This window comes from Phyllostomus discolor, chromosome 3 (genome assembly GCF_004126475.2).
Source record: "Phyllostomus discolor isolate MPI-MPIP mPhyDis1 chromosome 3, mPhyDis1.pri.v3, whole genome shotgun sequence".
Classification (NCBI taxonomy): domain Eukaryota; kingdom Metazoa; phylum Chordata; class Mammalia; order Chiroptera; family Phyllostomidae; genus Phyllostomus; species Phyllostomus discolor.
The window spans coordinates 11912577-11930620 of record NC_040905.2 but is presented as its reverse complement, the minus strand read 5'-3'; the positions used below and the strand labels follow the sequence as shown (position 1 = coordinate 11930620).

The following is an 18044-nucleotide window of genomic DNA, read 5'->3' as shown; positions in this document are numbered from 1 at the left end:
TGCACCCCCCCCCTCAGTTCCCCACTGAACTGGTAGGACACTGCCCGTCGAGTCTCCTGATTATTAACCCAAGTTCTATTTCAAATGCTTTTCTTGCCCTAGATATGCACATTTCTTGCAGATAAATTTTAAATACATCTACTCACTGTTTTAGATGTCAGACACTGCATTAGTGCTTCCTTTGGGGCTTGCAGGGTTGGGGTCCTCTGCCCACCTGGGTTAGATGGCCTGAGGCTAGACTAACAGGGTGAGAACCCCACGGGCTCCCTGTGACTTCCAGGCTCGTCTTTCTAGTACAGAAGGCAAGCTTTTAGTCTGGAAAACAGAGGGCGTGATCCGCTGCTCGGGGTGGGGCGAGCAGGAGGAGGGATTAGGGATTGTTCGCCAGGGGGCAAGATTAAGGCCTCACACTATATACACGCTCTGCCCAAAGCCAACAGCCAGCGACTGCAGGGTGAACAAGTGAATCAGCGGAGCCCTAGAGGTGAAAAAGCGGAACAAGATGCCGAGATACGGGATGAAACTCTGCGCAGGGAAGAATGTGCCCTAAGCTGGTGTTACCGAACGTTACACGGGAGCCAGCTTCGTGCCCCGTCTTTGGCAGGGGGACGGAAGGGATTTTGGGGAGAGCAGGCGGCTGCTCTTTGAAACAGACGCCGAAAGCTGGGGTTGGAGTGCTAAGAGAACCCCGGCCCAGGGTGGGCAGACCGCAGGTCCCGCGCTTCCTGTCCTGCCTGCGATGCAAGTGGCCACAGCCACACAGGGTCTGACTGCCGCCAGACCCTGTGTCTGAGCATGTCTGCGAACACTCGTGGGTCATCCATTGTTATTACTGTTCCTCACTGCGATGACCAAGTTTACATCTTATTGCTTCCCAATAAGGTTTCCTTCTTGTTCCTTGTTTTGAGATAGCCTTTGGTGGGAAATGTTCTGGAACTTTCCACAGGGAATCGCTTCTACATAAAATAGCCATCACATTAGGGACTGGCAGTTTAGTCTGAACATCAAGGCTGCGTGAAAGTTATCAGAAACAGCACGAAAGCTAATGTCAAATGCCCACCTCGGATTCCAGACACCCTCTGCTCCTCCTCTCCCACGAGCCCCGAACCTTCTACCAGAGGAAGAACTTCTGGAAGACCCTGTGCTCTGGGAAGCCCCACCCGTGGGAGGGAGTGTGCCGGGCCTGGTGAGGGCTGCCTGCTCTCAGAGGCAGAGACTGTTGGCAGAGATGCCGTTTGCACAGACTGGAGCCGACTCAGGGTCGGTTGTGCAAACAGGGACTTGGGTAGAAAGAGCTCCCGGCTCCTAATCTAGTCGGGGTCTCGCCACCTGTGATTCTGAGCCTTTGCACGGAGTCACTTTAATAAAGCAGAATGCCGAGTGCTTCCCCGTGGCTGGGGGCAGCGCTTCAAAAGCTGATTACGCCCATTCCAGCAGCTCACACGGGGTCCCAGCAGCGTCTCGGATCTAACGCAGGCTGATTTCTGCTCTGCACGCTTGGCTGGGAGGCCAGAATAAGACCCGGGAGAGTCCTGATTCTCGCCAGGGCACACTGCGGACAGATGGTGACACACGCGCGTTGGTCTGATTTTCAGAGATAACCCTCTTATGAGACAATCCATTAATACGAATTAAAACATCCATGGTTTTCAGAGTGGGGCCCGTGGGCATACAGACATTTAAAGAAAGCCCTGCAGATGATTTCAGGGGAAACCCAGGACTGGGAACCAGGGGCCAGACGGATGTCACCCAGCGAATAACGCTTCTGCTGGCTGCTCCATCGGACAGGGGAGGAAGCTGAGGCCCAGAGAGGCAACCAGCTCTGGCTGCATTGCACAGCGCACGCAGGCAGCGAAGAGAAGGGGGTCCAGTCTTTAGCCTCCGAGTCCTGCCTCAGATCAGCAACAACATCAAAGTTAAAGTGGCAAACCTTCTCATTAACAGCCGTGTTAATGAACCTGAGGTTAATGAACCTTGGGCTGGAGCCCCAGATCTAGAGTTTATAAAGCACTTTGACATCATTATCACCTTTTATTCCTATCATAATCCAGTGGGCAGAAGAGCTGTTATTGTTATACTACTGCAACATGGCTCCCGTTGCAAAGACGAGGAAACTGGGGTTCAGAGCGTCACACGCTCTGGCACTCACTGCCCAGGCATTCCATTACCTCTGTCTGCTGTCACGTCTGGCTCCCTTCCTCTGTCCAGCAAAATTCACTCAGCCCCGTCTGACGTGCACGGGCAGCAGACGTGTCAATCACACCGGCATGGGTGGGCCCCTCCTCTCACCCCACAACCCAGAACAACAGGAACAAAGGCCAGCACATGACCCCGGCCTATTCCCAATCAGAAAAAGCAAAACACTGCCCACCCAGTTAAAAAGAAGATTGTGGTGCTGTTACCTTCTGTCCCACAGGAGATCCTTTGTTGGAAATGGGAGTGACTGCAGCCAAGGGACAGAAGAGGAGAAAGAGCAGGAATGGTCAACCCCAAGGTCAGCCGGGGTGATGCCTGGGGAGACGGTGGCCCAAGCCAGGTCTAAGTAATAAGTAATCTTTTACTTATTTATTTATAGGTCTCGCCAGGATAGCTAAATCAGTTCGAGCATTCATTTACTCATTCCTCACATATTTATCTCCCTCACCTCTTCCAGGCCACGGCTCAAACGTCACCGCACCGGCATGCCTTCGCCGACCACCATCCTCGAAGCCAGTCCGTCTGCGATACTGCTCTACATTCCCAGGCCCCGTCCCACCCGACTGCTCTCCACAGCACGTCCTGTGACCCCTCTCCCGTATTTACTTGTTGGTGGTGCGTCTCTTCCACTAGACTATCAGCTCCATGAGAGAAGAGGTTCTGCAGGGCCGTGCCCAGGACAGCAACCTACGTCCTCATGATCTCATAACGTTTGGTTTTGTGTATGTTTTGAAAAACATACTTGCGATGTCTTGAGGAAATAATGTCCGCCCCTTCTAGAAGACACTGGTTTCCTTGCGCCCCTAAAGTCACAGCGCATCAGCCACCAGCTGATCCACATGCTAGGACTCTCCCATTTCTCCCTTTCAAAGTATTTAAAAAGAGGGATTTTGGAGCCAGATTATCTGGGTTGGCATCCTTTCTTTGCTACGTACTAGATGTGTAATCACGACAAATTACTTAACTGCTCTGTGCCTTAGTGTCCTCATCTGTAAAAGGGGAATAATGCTAGGACCAACCTCACAGATCTGTAATGAGAGCTAAATGAATTAGTATTTATGATGAGCATAAAACAGTGCCTGTCCTACAACGAGGACTGTACAAACATTTGCCTAAATCTCTCTGTTTCCCCATTGTTGACTGCTTCTCTCTTCCAGCTCTCTCCACCCCAAGAACGTTCCACAGCAGAAGGAGAGAGTAAAGTGGCTTCCTTGCAACGGGAAATGTTGCATTTGGAATATCAGTGGAGGAAGTGGGGGTGTGAGCAGACGGGATTACCGTTCCCAGCAATTTGCTCTCCCCTAGTCATATCCCCGTCTGCAGTCATCAGACACACTCATGCACCCTGTGGGAGGAGTGCACACCCTGCTGAATGACTTTGGACTTGCATGTGCGAAAAACTTTGGCCAATGGAATGGGACCAACTGGAAGCCTTAAGTATAGGTGCATGGCTTGGCTTAGGCTTTCTTGTTCTTATTCTCCACGTACACTCAGGATGTTTCAGATAGTAGCTACCCCCTCAGTCTGGGTTCTAGAATGAGAAGACAGGTGGGACCCAGATGAGCCCGGCCAACATCAGCAGAGTCACAGCCAATCTGCAGCTGACTCCCCACCTTTATGCGAAGTGAACACAAAGTAAATGTTGTTAAGCCACTGAAACAGCACCATTCGTTACCACTGCAAACCTGACTACTACAAGGCACGAGTAGTTCAGTAGTTCTGCAAGACTATTTAAACATGATTTTTTTCAGAGATCCCTTTGTCTGTTATATATATATGTGTGTGTGTGTGTGTGTGTGTGTGTGTGAATGTGCTGTTCATTCGGCCAAACCTCCTCTACTTTAAACAACTTTACTTTGCCATGAAAAAATCACTGTTGTATCAGTGACAATCTTGAAAACATCACTATCGTATCAGTAACCATCTTATCTACTGTGCATATTTTAATTTCTAGAAACTTGGGCTCGGCAAGTGAGACGGGAAGTTAAAATTAAAATAAAAAATAAATTAGTGGCCTATTGGCATTGCCTTTCTGGTTCCCTGATCATTTCTCTTGGGAGGAAATGAAGAGCAGGCGTTGTAGGACCATGGCATTTTGGATATGAAAAGAGTCAACAGATCTGAGAGAATTCTGATCCTACCTCTCGCTTTTACAGGTAGGTCAGCTGAGGCCCGGGGAGATGAAATGCCTTGGCCAGGTGCCTGCTGGGAGAATTTTAGAGCACCGAGACTGGGCTGTGTGCACGTCAGAGAGGGTCGGCAAGTCTAAGGAAAAATTCTCAAGAATGTGTCGAAAGCATTTTTCCTCTGGAATTTTTGATTTTTTTTCCTACCACCTCAGTTAGAATCCTGGGAGACTATTCACAGCAGTAGTAAAAACTTCTGGTATCCATCGGAATTTGGTTTGCTCTTTCTTTCTGGGCACACGAAGTTCACCCCACTGACTCCCCTGTAGTTACATATGGGGTTGTCTGATTAAGCTGTGGCTTCTGAAAGTGAGCAGAGATGATCCACTTCTAGTCTAGTCTTGGCCTTTAAAACGTCTCACACATTTTCATTCCCTATCGTTCTGCTTCATTATTGGCCAGAGAAAGATGCATTTGAGGACTTCAAGGTCCTAAGGGCTCAGGAAAGCGAATGGACGGAAGGGTCACTGGTGCCCGGTGGAGGCACAGTGGACTGTGACCGGGTGAGAACTAAAGCTTTGGTGGTTAAGCTTCTGAGCTATAGAGGGGCTGGGCTGTGTAATGGTTACCCTTAGCCCGAGTAATCTAGGGACAGCCCACAGATGGCTTAGTTGTCATGTAACTACCATGTTTAACCAAGTGAAAGAGCTGTGAATAGGAGAGAACCTGTGACCCTGGCCTATTGCCAGTGCTCCGTCCCGAGTCCCATCATCGAAGTCTCAGAGTCACCCCTGTCTTGCTTCCTCTACGTATTCAGCCCCCGCACGCTGTCCCACTAACATAGGTTCATAGGTGTCGAACAGCAGTTGTTGGACGGCTGGCTGAATATTTTTATCAGGTTACATATAAAACATATAATTGTGATGCACGGATCTGCTGAATAAACACTTGACCTTGAGCTCTGCACTCTGCAACACATTCTTCCTATCCATAGGCCCTCCATGTGACTGAGGGTGTGTTCTCAGACCGTACTACTTGCCCCAGGAAAGCTGCTCATGTGCATTAATTTAAACTCAGGGACAGATGGTGACAAAGCCAACTGAGATGTGCTTGCTAGATGAGTGTTTGAAGAGTGATGCATTTCTGAGTCCCAAAGTAAGACAACTGCAGTCAGAAGAATATAATGTTTAATATCTTAAAAGGCAAGGGCTATTGTCAATTATACAAGACTGTCTCTCTAGATTTCTTAATACGTCCACCACCCGATTATTGTACATCGACAAAGATACGTAAGAGTTGCTAGCCTCCCTGTGCCGGTGTATTTGCACATGGAGGTGGAGTGGGCCCATGCAAATGTCTGCACATGTGGCCACCATGACATTGGCCTGCAAAAGCCTAGTCCATCACTGTTGACCCACTGCTTTACAATAACAACATCACCTCCTTGTACAACATACAACTGAGGGTATGTCTTCCAGGCAGCCCTCTCTGGGACCATCAAAGGGAAAATAATGATTGGGAAGTCAATATCCAAAAGGTTAGTTCATTTCTCCTCATCTTTGTTAATACTCTTCTTGAAAGACTATCCATAATAATTTCCCACCCTTTGTCTGGTGGACATCTATGGTCACATTCGCCTGCCTCTCAAGTCAGCTTTAGAAACAGAAATGAACTATAATATTGTCACAAAACCATATGATTTGGAAGAGAAGTTTGCTGCTTTGCTGATACCCACAGTTCTGTTAATTGCCAATTTATTTGCAAGACAAAATACAAATGGTCTGGAGTGCTTTTCATGGGTGTGCCTAAGTGAGGAGCTAATCCACGCCTGGATTTCTGGATTGCATTTCTGAATGTCTTTGATTGCCTAAAAGACCCCATTATAACGCCCACCTTTTCGTTAAAGCTCTGTGTGTGTCCAAGCGCATGGAGCCCATGCGGACCCACTGGGTCCAGAAGGGGAGAGCGGCAGATAGTGCTGACTTTAACCTCCCGTGCAGATCAGGAGATTTCCTGCCGCACAGGAGTCTCCTGAGCACACAGCAGCACTCACGTGCTTGCAGAATGACGTGAAGTAAACCAGGTGTGACGGCCTCCAACAGGCAGCCTATTCTCTCTCCCTGCCCATCTGCAGACTACACCAAGCCTTTCGTCACTTCATGTGTTCACAGGGATCTTGCGGGTAGACGGGTCGCACATTCCATAGCAGGCACATGCTAGGCATCTCTGTCACGCGCTCCAAGGTTCCTCTCCCTGTTCAGTTGCCATGCTTCTCCCTCTGTCTTCCTTCCATGCCCTTCTAAAACCCCGTCTGCAATTCCAAGCGATTCTGCTCTCAGTTTCAGCTTGCCTGTCTCACTGACTAAAAATGCCAGGCTGATTTCTAGAGGAATTATAACTATCTAGTATTCCCCAGAGTGTACCCTCATGGAGCACTTGGCTTTCTCTCCACGTAGCGTGTTAAAGTCTTTACCTCCCCCGCCCCCCAGAATGGTTCCCTTTATATACCCAAACACAGCTGCCAGAAAAAATGTGATTTCTCAATATTGTTTCAAGAGCAGTAAGATTGGCACACAGCCATCCAACCAAGAACCTCCTCATCCTCAGTTTCAGGTTCACATCCTTCGGTTAGGAACTTCCTTGGGTGCCCCAAAGGTGGGGGGGTGCCCTGCCCACAGAGCACCCAGGACCTGGACCTGTCTTAGAACTGATAATAAATCCTGATTTATCTCTCTTTCTCTACACACCCTCCCAGGCTAGAAGCTTACTGATGTCAAGAACCATGTGGATTATTTTTTCTTCTGCATTCCTCATGCTTAATCCAAAGCTCAGTGCGTAGAAAGTGCTCAATAAGTGGTTTTGAATAAATGAAATTCGTTGGGTGTCAGCTGCATTTAGAGAGAAGTCGTCAATAATACTATTCTCCAAAGGGCTGTTAGCTATTGGAATATGTGGTTGGGGGAGGTAATGCCTGTCTTGGGTGGTTTATAATTTGGTAATAATGGCAATGTGTGTTTTCATAGAATTTTCAATGTTCAAAGTATTTTCATAGAAAATATTTTATTTTATTCCCCGCCCCCCAACCCTGTGAGGTTTCAGGATGGCGTTACTGAATTTACAACATCTCTGAATTTGTCATATCTCTACCACTGGCTGCTCAGGGGTAGGGATGTGACTAGCACATTGCCTTTTGACTAGATTGCTACAATCTTTCTAGAGGTAATATTTCTTAAAAGCCTGGAAAGTATAGATGCACTTTAAATTGAAAAGTACACTTCTAGAAACTTATTGTAAATAAACAGATATGTGCAAACAACAATTCTTTACAAAGAGAACCCCCAGTGCTATTTATAAAAAGAGAAAATTGGAAAAAAAATCTAAAAATCAAATCATACAGGATTATTGAACTAGATCATTGTATGGGCATCCAAAGACCTATTATTTAATCTTTAAAATGATGTAATAAAAATTTAATGATTTTGAAACATTTGAGAATGAAAAAAACTGGGTACAGAAAATCGATGTGTTTGACCTCGACTCTCATACATGTGTCCCCACAAATGCAGGGAAGAGAGACTAGAGCTGTACGTGCAACAACCCATTAGCAGTGGTTATCTCTGGGAGGGTGATTCTAAAATAAACGTTACTATTTCAGGGTCAGGATGGCAGCACAGGTAAACACAGCTCGCCTCCTCGTACAGCCACATCAAAATCACAACCAAACTACAGAACAACGACTATTCATAAATCTAGTTGGCCAGAAATCTAGTTGAATGGCAGTCCTACAATTATGGAACTCAAGAAGAAACCGCACTGAGACTGGTAGGAAGGAGTGACAGAGACGTAGAACACGCTGGTCCACACCCATGTGGGGCCGATAAAAATTGGTAGGGGTATCTCAGGAGCGAAGGGTTCCAGCCTCACACCAGGCCACCCCACCCACCCCCCGCCAGCCAAGGGTTCTCGTGCCAGGAAGATAAACCTGCATAACTCTGGCTGCAGAAATCAGTGGGGGTTGTGGATGTGGAAGACAGACAACTCTGGAAACCCAGGCAGTTCCTTTTAAAAGGCCCACACACAGACTTACTTGGACTCGCTGTCTCTGAGCTCCAGCATCAGGGAAGCAGCTTGAAAGGTACCAGAGGCATGTGGGGGGAACTGGGACATCTGGCATCGGGGTGAGAGCTGGGGGAAGCTTTCTCCCAGAGGGACGTGCTGGAAGAGGCCGCTGTTCCTTTTCTGAGACCTCCCTGCACAGAGTGGGCAAGCAGGCTCTGTATCTGAGATTCCATCAACCTGACTCACCCTGTTTTGCCCCACCCTGAGGACTCCTTAATGGTTGCTGCAGGGAAAGGTGGTCAGGAGGATGGGCAAAAAAGGTGGAGGGAACAAGAAGTACAAATTGGTTGTCACAGAATAGTCATGGGGGTGTACAGACTAGGGAATATAGTAGCCTAAAGACATGTATGCATGACCCATAGACGTGGACAACAGTGTGGGGATTGCCTGAGGGGGTGAGGGCGTCTGGGTGGAGGGGGCAAAGGGGGAAAAATTGGGACAACTGTAATAGCATAATGAATAAAAGAGAATTTAAATTAAAAAATAAAATTATGACTTTTAAAGTAAAATAAACTATTATTAAAGTAAACACTATAAAAAGTTATTACTTTATAATTGAGGGGGGAATCCCATAAAAATTTTACCACCACAAAAACAATCTCCTAGTGAAAATCGGCCGTTTCATGGCAAAAATGCATGGAAAAAGTCCCCACCAGAGTGCAATACGGAAATTGCCTTTTCGTGTTGCGGTGAAATGTTCAGCGGTTGCTGACAGCCAGGCTCCCGGCGTCAATTCGTGCATGTGGCTGAGCATGCGCTCCCCCTCCTGCGGAGTACAGAGTGATGCCAGCCGCTGGTGATGCCCCACAGCCTGCTCCCTTGTTTTTAGGAATCCCCTCTACTTCTCTGAATTCCATTACTGTGTTCGTCCTAGCCTTATTTAACATACTTAGGGGCGACTAGCCATCATTTGCCATTAACCTTCTAACAAGTGGGCGAAAGACAATTTCATGGAAAAACTCCTTTTTCAGAACTTCAGAGAAGCATGTGGTCATCTTATTAAAAAAAAGAGTTTAGGGAGTTCACAGGGTTGTCTGAGGAGCTGGGCATTTGTTTCACTCCGGTCATCCCTGGTACACAAGCGAGAGGGCTGAAGCTTCAGAAGGTAGTGGGTGGAGGTGAAGCGGGTGGGCTCAGAAGTCTCTGAGCCTCTCTGCCACATCCTGAAGCCGCTAGCAGCCTGTCAGTCCCTCTCTCTCCCCTCACTGTGCTGCCTCCTGTACCAGCACATCCTGTCTCTCCCGGATTTAATCATCACCCTTTCTCGCCCATGTACAGTGTGTTCTGTCAAACTTGCTTCTTCATTCAAAACTTCTGGGCTGCGTATCCAGCCAGATAATTACTTGGCTCTCTCACTGGCTTATATTCACTCTTTTTTCTTCTTTCTCTTTTATTCAGCATCCCTCAGAAGCCCTCTCTTAGCAGAAAAGCCACCTGTCCAACACTAAATGTAATGGCCAGGGTGCTCAGTGAGGCTGGGTCTGAGAACGGAGCCGTGTCGACTCATTGAGTGACAATGGGGAGGAAGAAGGGGGCACTGGGTTCGTGCCTTTTTAATGCATTTTTAGAAAACGTCAGGGTCGGCTTAGTGCGGTGGCTGGAAAACCCATCCATCCATCCTTCCACAAATGTTCGCTGAGCATCTGTGATGGGCAGGCATGGGCAGGGCCCTGGGAGTAAAGGGTTGTGCTGAAACAACCCTCCTGGTATCTAGCCCAGTGAAGACAGACGCCAGTAAGACACTTACATGTAAATGACACAAATATTAAGAGGCTATGCGGGTGCCCTGAGAGCCAACAGCAGGTAGATCCGACGTGGTTAAGGAGGCGGGGCTTCCTTGGGAGGCTGTCTGGGGAGGGAGGAGAGGAAAGCCCCTCTCTGTCCATTCACAACCCGGTATAACTGCGCTCGGTAGACACGGCTGGTGGCTCCTGCACCACCCATGTTCCACATTCCCCTTGGTGTTTGCTCACAGAGCCCAGGTGATAGTGCTGTCCCCTATCACCTGTCCAGCCCCAGGGCATGAGGAACTGTCAGTCCAAGGTAACCATGGTAACCTCATTTACTGTTTGTCTGTGATTGGGGTAGGAGTGGTTATTATCTCTCCAGTTATGGCAGAAGTCTTCTGGGGTCACTGGGGAAGATTTTCCTCCCTGGTAAAAAGGGTGAGGGTGGTGGGGGGAGGCTCTTCTGAGAGGAGAGTCTGGGCCCAGGGCGGTGTCACGAGTGACCAGTCAGACTTGGAACTGGTTTTCTCAGGACGTGGGTGTGTGTCACATGCCCGCTGTGGCAGACACTTTGAGCCAGGCATCTGGCCTCAGGGGTGCTCTGCGAAGTCTGGCAGGGACTGCTCAGTGGTCAAGTAGGTGGAACGGGTGTTTCTGACTCCGCCGGCTTAGCGGGAGGGAGAGGTGGATGCGGACCGAGGAGGACCCGGACCTCGCTGTGAAGGGAATGGACACAGCAGCTGCCAGGGGTATGGCCATATTGGGCGCATTTAAAGTAATCACCCCGTTGTTGTCACTAGCCTCACGATTGCTATATTTATTTGATTATCTTTTTGTCTTTTTCTATTCTGTTGTCTGGGCAATGGCCGATGTAGTGCTAGAGCTCACCGGAAGTGAACGTCCAATAATTGCATATCCGTGCTTGTGTGTGCACGCTATACGAAAGGAAGTAATGGAATTTGATCTCCGAGTTAGCCGTGTATGTAAACAGCTCCCGTATGGTGGGAAATTCTTTCAAATTTGGGAATAAGTCATACACACAGGGCCAGGTAAAACTAGGTTTACAGCTGTGGGCATGCATAACTCAGTTTATGCTTGTAGTATGATTTACCACAGTACCATTTTTCATGCAAACAGCTTTAAGCCTACTTTTGCCATGCCCTGTATTTGGCCACGAACTACTGAATGTCCTGTCAGTGGACTAACCGAATCCAGTTTTCTGGACCCGTGATCCTTTTCTAGCAGACAGAAGCCACTGGCGCGGTCCAGGGACTGGTGCTGCGGAGTCGGAGCCGTGGGACCCAGCGAAGCGGAGCTTCCGCACCTGCGCACAAGGAAGCAGACGCAGCAGCTCTAGGACACAGGCTGCCATTCACACCACTTGCTCTTCTCCATCTCCTAGATACCAGCCCTCGCGGGAGAAGTCACAGCGCTGTGCCTGTTCTAGCCAGGAGTCCACTTTGTCCTCTTTCTCAGCAGCTCTCACGAGTCACTTGGGAACACAGAGTCCACGAGACCAGTAGGGGCTCCATCGTTGGTTTGGGCTTGGATGGGAAATGAGGTTGCAGCGTGATCTGAAGGGAGGTCACACCCTTTGGAGCTGACAGGTACAGAACTACCTCCCACCACACGAGGGAGGTAGTTCTGCCACTTATCAAGTCAGATGGGCTTTGGCCTCTCTTTCTGAGTAAGAAAATATTTTTTAAATAGAAAGCATCAAGAGGGGCGCATCTGTGCCACTCTGTGAGGGTGAGGCAAGTTAGTATTGAGAGTGCTCCACCTCACTGCGAGCTCTGTGCAGGCGGGGACCAGCGTTCTCAGTAAGGAGCGACATCACCCCCCAGCCCCTGCTCAGCTTCTCCGAGTGGAGGTCTGATTCCAGATGGAGACAGTGCTTCCTTTCCCCTGAATGTCTTCTCAGGCGGGAACTCCCCAGGTAGACTCTTGGGGACTGATGGGCTGCAGGTGCCAGCAGGGTGACGCTTTCCCTTTGGCTGGAAGCCCAGTGGCTCCCACATGTGCATAAGGCTCTGAGCCCCTCTCAGCTCAAGATTTGGGGTAGGGGTTCTTGCTTCACAAGGAGCCCACAGGTCTTGGGGGCCACGCCATGGAGGGCGTAGGGCGCAGCGCCAGCCTGACTCACTTTTATTCTCAGTGTCAACACAAGGACCTCTGTGGTGGACGGAGGCAAGTTTGCTCAATCCTGGGCCCGTGGCAGAGGCTGAGAACCTTGCCTTTGGTCTTGCTTCACGGTCCCTCTGCTATTCTCTTCTCTGTCCTTCCCTACTGAGCTGGTGGTTTTATGCTGCCCTGCTCTCCAGAACTCTCCAAGGCCAGTACCACCCCCTGCCTAGAGGAGTGCCGCACAACAGGACTTTCTGTGATGACAGAAATGTTCTCTGTCTGCTCTGTCCAACCGGTAGCCATAGACACATGTGGCTGGCGAACACTTGAAATGTGGTCCCTGTGACTCAGAAAGTCAATGTTTAATATTATTTAATTCCAACGAATTTATATTAAAATGGCCACACATGGCTAGGGTGCTGGGTGGGTAGCGCAGTCTGAGCTCAACACTGCAATCATTTCAGTCTCTCCACTGCAATCAACACGAGCCTGTCCTGTGTCCCAATTCCAAAGCCCTCTTCTTAGAGATGTACCAACATACTAATCTGATAAGCAAATTCCTGTCCACAAACTAATGTCTTATCTCTCTGCGATAAGCTCATAGACTTTGAAAAATGCCATGCTTACTCAGAGCAGAGCCTCAGATGATAGGAATTTGAAGGACTCTGGCAGGCTAGCGAAGTGGGTGAAAAGATTATGGGCCCAGAGTCTCGGACTCACTTCAAAGCATTGCCTATGGATGGGAACATCTTGCCCAGAGCCTGGGGCTGCTTCTAGGTTTTTCCCAGCCTCCTGCAGGCTGGGGAACGTTGAGGTCAAGGTGTGCAGACCAGAGCCTGGGAAAGGGAGGTGGGAGGGGGTTGGAGAGAGGAGGGCTGGAATGGGAAGAACCCAAAGGATGCCAAGCTCTTGCAAAAGAACGTGGTGTGCCAGTCCAAGTGGCGCTCCGATCCACCCTGGGGAGGAGGTGCCGGGGAGAGGCCGTCACCAGTGGGACAGCACTGGAGGGCTAACCGTTCACAGAGCCCAGAAACCAGACTGCAGGCCACAGAAGGGACCGTGGAGCTTTGGAAAGGGTCTCAGACGGAACTGTATTTCTGCTTTTAAGTCCAATATCCTCTAATTTCAGGGAGCTTTTTCTTTCTCTGTTTTTCTTTTTAGGATTTTATTTATTTATTTTTAGAGAGAAGATAACAGAGGTAGAAAGAGAGGGAGAAAAACATTGATGTGAGAGAGAAACATTGATTGGTTGCCTCTTGCATGTGCTCTGATCGGGACCAAACCTGCAACACAATTATGAGGCTTGACCGGGAATTGAACCTGCAACCTTCCACTTGCAGGACAGCGCCCAATCCCTTGAGGCACAGTGGTCAGGGACAGAGACTTTTCTCTTCTTCTAAATTCTTTTGTGAGCATTGCTTTCTACTATACTGAGCTGTGTCTCTGTTTCTCATGGACAACCACACAGCCGCTCTCAGCTCCTTGCCTGTGTTTTCACAGATCACCACTAGCATCAGAAGCGGCCCCGCAGACCACACAGTAGGCTGGGCCAAGGTGGAGGAAAACGGGAGGTGGATGCTGGGAAAGGAGGTCAACTGAGGGTGTAAGAGGCCCAGACGGAGATGAGCAGGAAGAGCAGAGACCAACCCTAGAGCTTCGGGATTTACTCTCGGGGCCTCAGGTCACCTACTGGTACCGTGGGCTAATCTGCTACCATCATCTCTCCCACTCTCCACTCCGGGGAATGCAAGAAGGGATTCCCAGGTAAGCCACTGCCTGGATCACATGCCTGCTTGTTTAAAAACCATCAAATTTCATGAAGTGAATCAGAGAGTAAGTCTCAAATCTTGTGTGCATTCACGTCACCTACAAATAAGCACATAAAGGAAAAATAGCAGCCAGGTCCCTCTGGTGCTTTGTAACACAGTTGGCATCAAGGGGCAGACGCCCAGAAAGGAGGTAGAAACTTTGAGAAGCCACCTGGATTGATTCACGGGTTGCAGTGTTGCCCAATACTGCAGGTCAGGGCTATTGTGCCACAGGGTCCAGGCGTGCCAAAGCTTTTTTATGATTTATGGCTTCCCTTCTGCAGGCGCTTGAAACATCTGCTCGGAACGCTATCAACTTTAGTCCATTTGCATGAGAAAGTTCTCCCTGGGCCGTGGTTCTCCATGGCAGTGCTTTTTGTCCCCCACTCCCATTTTCCCACCCTATACCCCACCCTGGGGGGGAGACATTTTGCAATGTCTGGAAACATTTTATTGCCATGACCAGGGGGGACATTTTATCCCCCCTGAAACCTTAGGCAATGCCTGAAGACACTGCTGGTGGTTACAAGTGGGGTTGTGTTAGTGTCCTTCTGGCATGTGGTGGGTAGAGAGATCGGCGATGCTGTTAAATGTTCTACAATGCACAGCACAGTCCCTAGGATGAGGGATTATCTGGCCCAGAATGTCCTCAGTGCGAACGTTAGGGAACTGTGGCCCAGAGGGAAAACTCAGGCTTGGTTCCTGACACTGAAGCACCCCATGACCCTTAAAGAGCTGTCACTTTTTCAGTGTCGGATGGCTGGAGAATACCCTGGGGTGGCCTCAGGACATCCTAGCGTAATTTTGGCTAGAATTCTCTCTGATCAACGACCTCATCAGTTTCATATTTTCATGAGCCCCAAAGTTCCTCTGAAAGAGAGGGAGCGCGTCCCCAGGGTTCTATATGTCAAGCAGGTCTGGGGGCGGTTTACCTCCCATGTTACTGCGGTCTGTACAGAGGCAAGCCCTGAGGCTCGGTCTCTGCAAATGGAGTCATAACACATCCCGACCTGTTCGCCCGCTGGGCCTGGCATCCTGGGAAGGTGGAGCAGGGACATGGCGTTCGAACTGGTATGAGGGGCAGTGTGTGAGTTAAGTTCTTCTTCTTATCCAGCTCCAGCTCCACGATGACAGTAGGGTATTGGTGACGCAGACACTGGCCCGCAGTGTCCTCCGCGTCATGGATGAGACATGAGACATTCACACGGACTACCGAGTCCTGTGGGGAGGAAAAGGGGCGGCCCGGCTACCCTCTCAAGGGGAGGGTACCCCGGAGCCATCTCCCACTCTCTCAAAGGAGAGCACCCCGATCCTTCCCTTCACAGGTTTTCATTGGCTTTTCATTTTGCCCAGGAATACAGGTAACGCTCATTAATCATTGTCAGGCAGTAAGGATCAAACAATAGATAACACACAAAGAACTCAGAGGGCCTATTCAGAGTTAGGGTCTATTAGCTAAAGGGCTATAGAACTTTTTGGGAAACAAACTCATTTCCTGCTCAGACCTTTATCATTTAACTAAGAGCATTCTCAGCAAAGCAGGTTTCACAGGAGTTTATGTATTCTTTCTCGTGTCCGATTACCCGGGGAACCCACCCTTTCCAGCACAGGGCTGTACCGTCCTCTGTCATTGTTTCAGGTTTAAGTCAGGCAGGGGAAGTAAGGCAGCCAAGAGATTAGAAGACTTCTCACAGGCAAAATGAGAACTCAGGCTTTGTCAAAGCTGAGAGGCAAGGGTCCATCACCCCCTTTCTCCATAGCTCCCCAAATCCTTCCCTGGGGCCTCCACATGATCATGTCTGTCTTAGATCGTTCCCCCCTTGGGGGATCTTACCCATCTTTGGCTAACTGACTAAGCATTGGGGGTCATTTATGGATGAAGTAAAGGAGCACAAGCAGCACTCCTGCCAGGGAGATAAGCTTTGTCTCTTTAGAGGCTTATGGTCTGAAGGTCACTCACTCAGCCTTAGCCATGGGGGGGTTACAGCTCCTGAAACCAGGCAGGGCGGTTCCCAAGATATTGGGTGTGTGGTGGGGAGAGGAAATCACCAGCGTGCGAGAGGTAAGCCAACAGATTGTGACTCAAGCTCTGGGGCTCAGGGACATAAAGCGATCTTCCTTGCGGATGGTTGATGAGGAAGACCCACAGCCTGTCATGAAGTCTGTCAGCAAGTTGGGTGGGGGAGGGGGCTGAAGGGGGCCCAGGAAGCTCTGGTGAGAATTAATGTAGAACTACTTGGGAAAATACAGGCCGACACAATATTCCTTCATCTGATTTTAAAAATAACACAGTCATTGTTGAAAGCCTCTCAAGTGCAGAAAAACATAAAGAGGAAATAGCCACCTCCCCTGATTGAATCACTAAGGTGATATCAGCTATGAATAGTTTAGTATTCTCTTTGAGAAAAATAGGCTGGTTTTCTGAGCAGGGCCAGGTGGGGTGATTGAAAAGGCCTTTGAGAGGAGCCGAATGGGACCACGTGGACGTCGACTGTTTGGAATGGTCTTGTCTGGGAGCCGAGAGAGTGGGGTCCCTGCCCTCCCCAGAGGAACGTGACGTCAGGACCACGTGACAGAGGGGCGGGTGATCAGGTTCCCCTTACCGCCAGGTTCATGCGCGAGTCATCCTTCGTGTTCACCTCCATGAAGACGAGAGCGCTTTAGCTGAAAGAGAAGATGATTCATTTTAGCTCGCAGACGACAAAGGAGGAGACTCATTTCTGACTCACCCGGCAGCACCAGCACGACCCAAGTCCCTGCACTTCAGGGACAGGCCGACGGCAGCTCGGGCGTTTTGGAACTACTTTCCTGGCAACTTCGTTATGAAGCCATTTCAACTTAGAGAAACGTTGCAAAAAAAAGGGTAAAAAAACCCCCCATATACCCTTAACCCAGATACCCCAATTGTCAATGATTTGCTACATTTGATTTACCATGCTTCTTCTTTGCTGTATGTACAAATTATTCCTTTTTAATGAATCTTTTGGGAATAATCCCTAAACAGTTCAGCATGTTTTCTTTAGAACAAGGATGCTCTCTTACATAAACACAGTGTAATGGTTAAAACCAGAAAATTAACGGTGATTCAGTGTGATTATCTAGTCCATAGATCTCTCTCCAATGGTGCTGTCATCCTAATTGGGATTAAAGTCTATGAAACTCGGCCCTGGAGACCTTGGCTAGAATTTATTGACAAATCCAGCCACCATTATGGCTGAACTGGGAATTTGGCCAAGTTTGATTCTGTCTCCTGGGTTCATATGAGCATTGGCAGAGAAGACTTTTGGAAATGTGAATAACTTTGAGTGAGGACAGGGCTGTTCACGAGGCTGCTGGGTAGGAGCCCATCAGGAACTGTCGTTCCTACTTTGCTCCTTCCAGTACATCTGGTTCTCGGTTTCCTACGAGGCATTTTAAACTCAGGGGGCTGACTGGCCCTGGTCTGGGAAGCATGAGGTGGCTAGTACAGACCTGAGTTAGAACAAAAGTCATTTCAGGACTTGACTCCAAAATAAGCTTGTGTACGTCTGGGGTTACTTGTGGGCTACATGTGATTTACCGTTCTTTTTCTTTGCTGTACAGGGACCGCAATTCCTGATTTAGTGGTGAATTTCATCTTGCACCTTGCAACGCAAAATTAAACAGTCTCACTAGAGTAGTAAACCAAACAGTGCTTTCGAATAATTTCTGCCTCCGAAATCCAGCATCCTAGAGATTGCATCGCTTGAAGAATTGAGTGCCGGCTATTCTCTAAGTTCAGCTGAGTGGACTGAACTGGCCAAGGAGGAAGGGACAGGCGGGGGCTGGGGAGCGCACCCAGTGGCTTCATGCTGCTGAGATGTCCCTTTCACCGCCCCCCCCCCCCCCCACTCTCCCAACAGTCCTGCTGCTGGCCTAATGAATGGAAAGCCCAGACATCTTTGCAATAAAAGCCTATGAGATGA

At 49.1% G+C, this 18044-nt stretch overlaps 1 protein-coding gene across 2 annotated transcripts in view; it reads right to left on the bottom strand.

The window, feature by feature from the left end:
- PRLR (prolactin receptor) overlaps positions 1 to 18044 on the bottom strand; it is a 147089-nt gene that overhangs the window by 21159 nt on the left and 107886 nt on the right. For both annotated transcript variants that reach the window (XM_036020216.1, XM_028527332.2), the window contains exon 2: positions 16704 to 16764. The gene's annotated coding sequence lies outside the window, so the exon portion shown is untranslated. The remainder of the gene's footprint in view (positions 1 to 16703; positions 16765 to 18044) is intronic.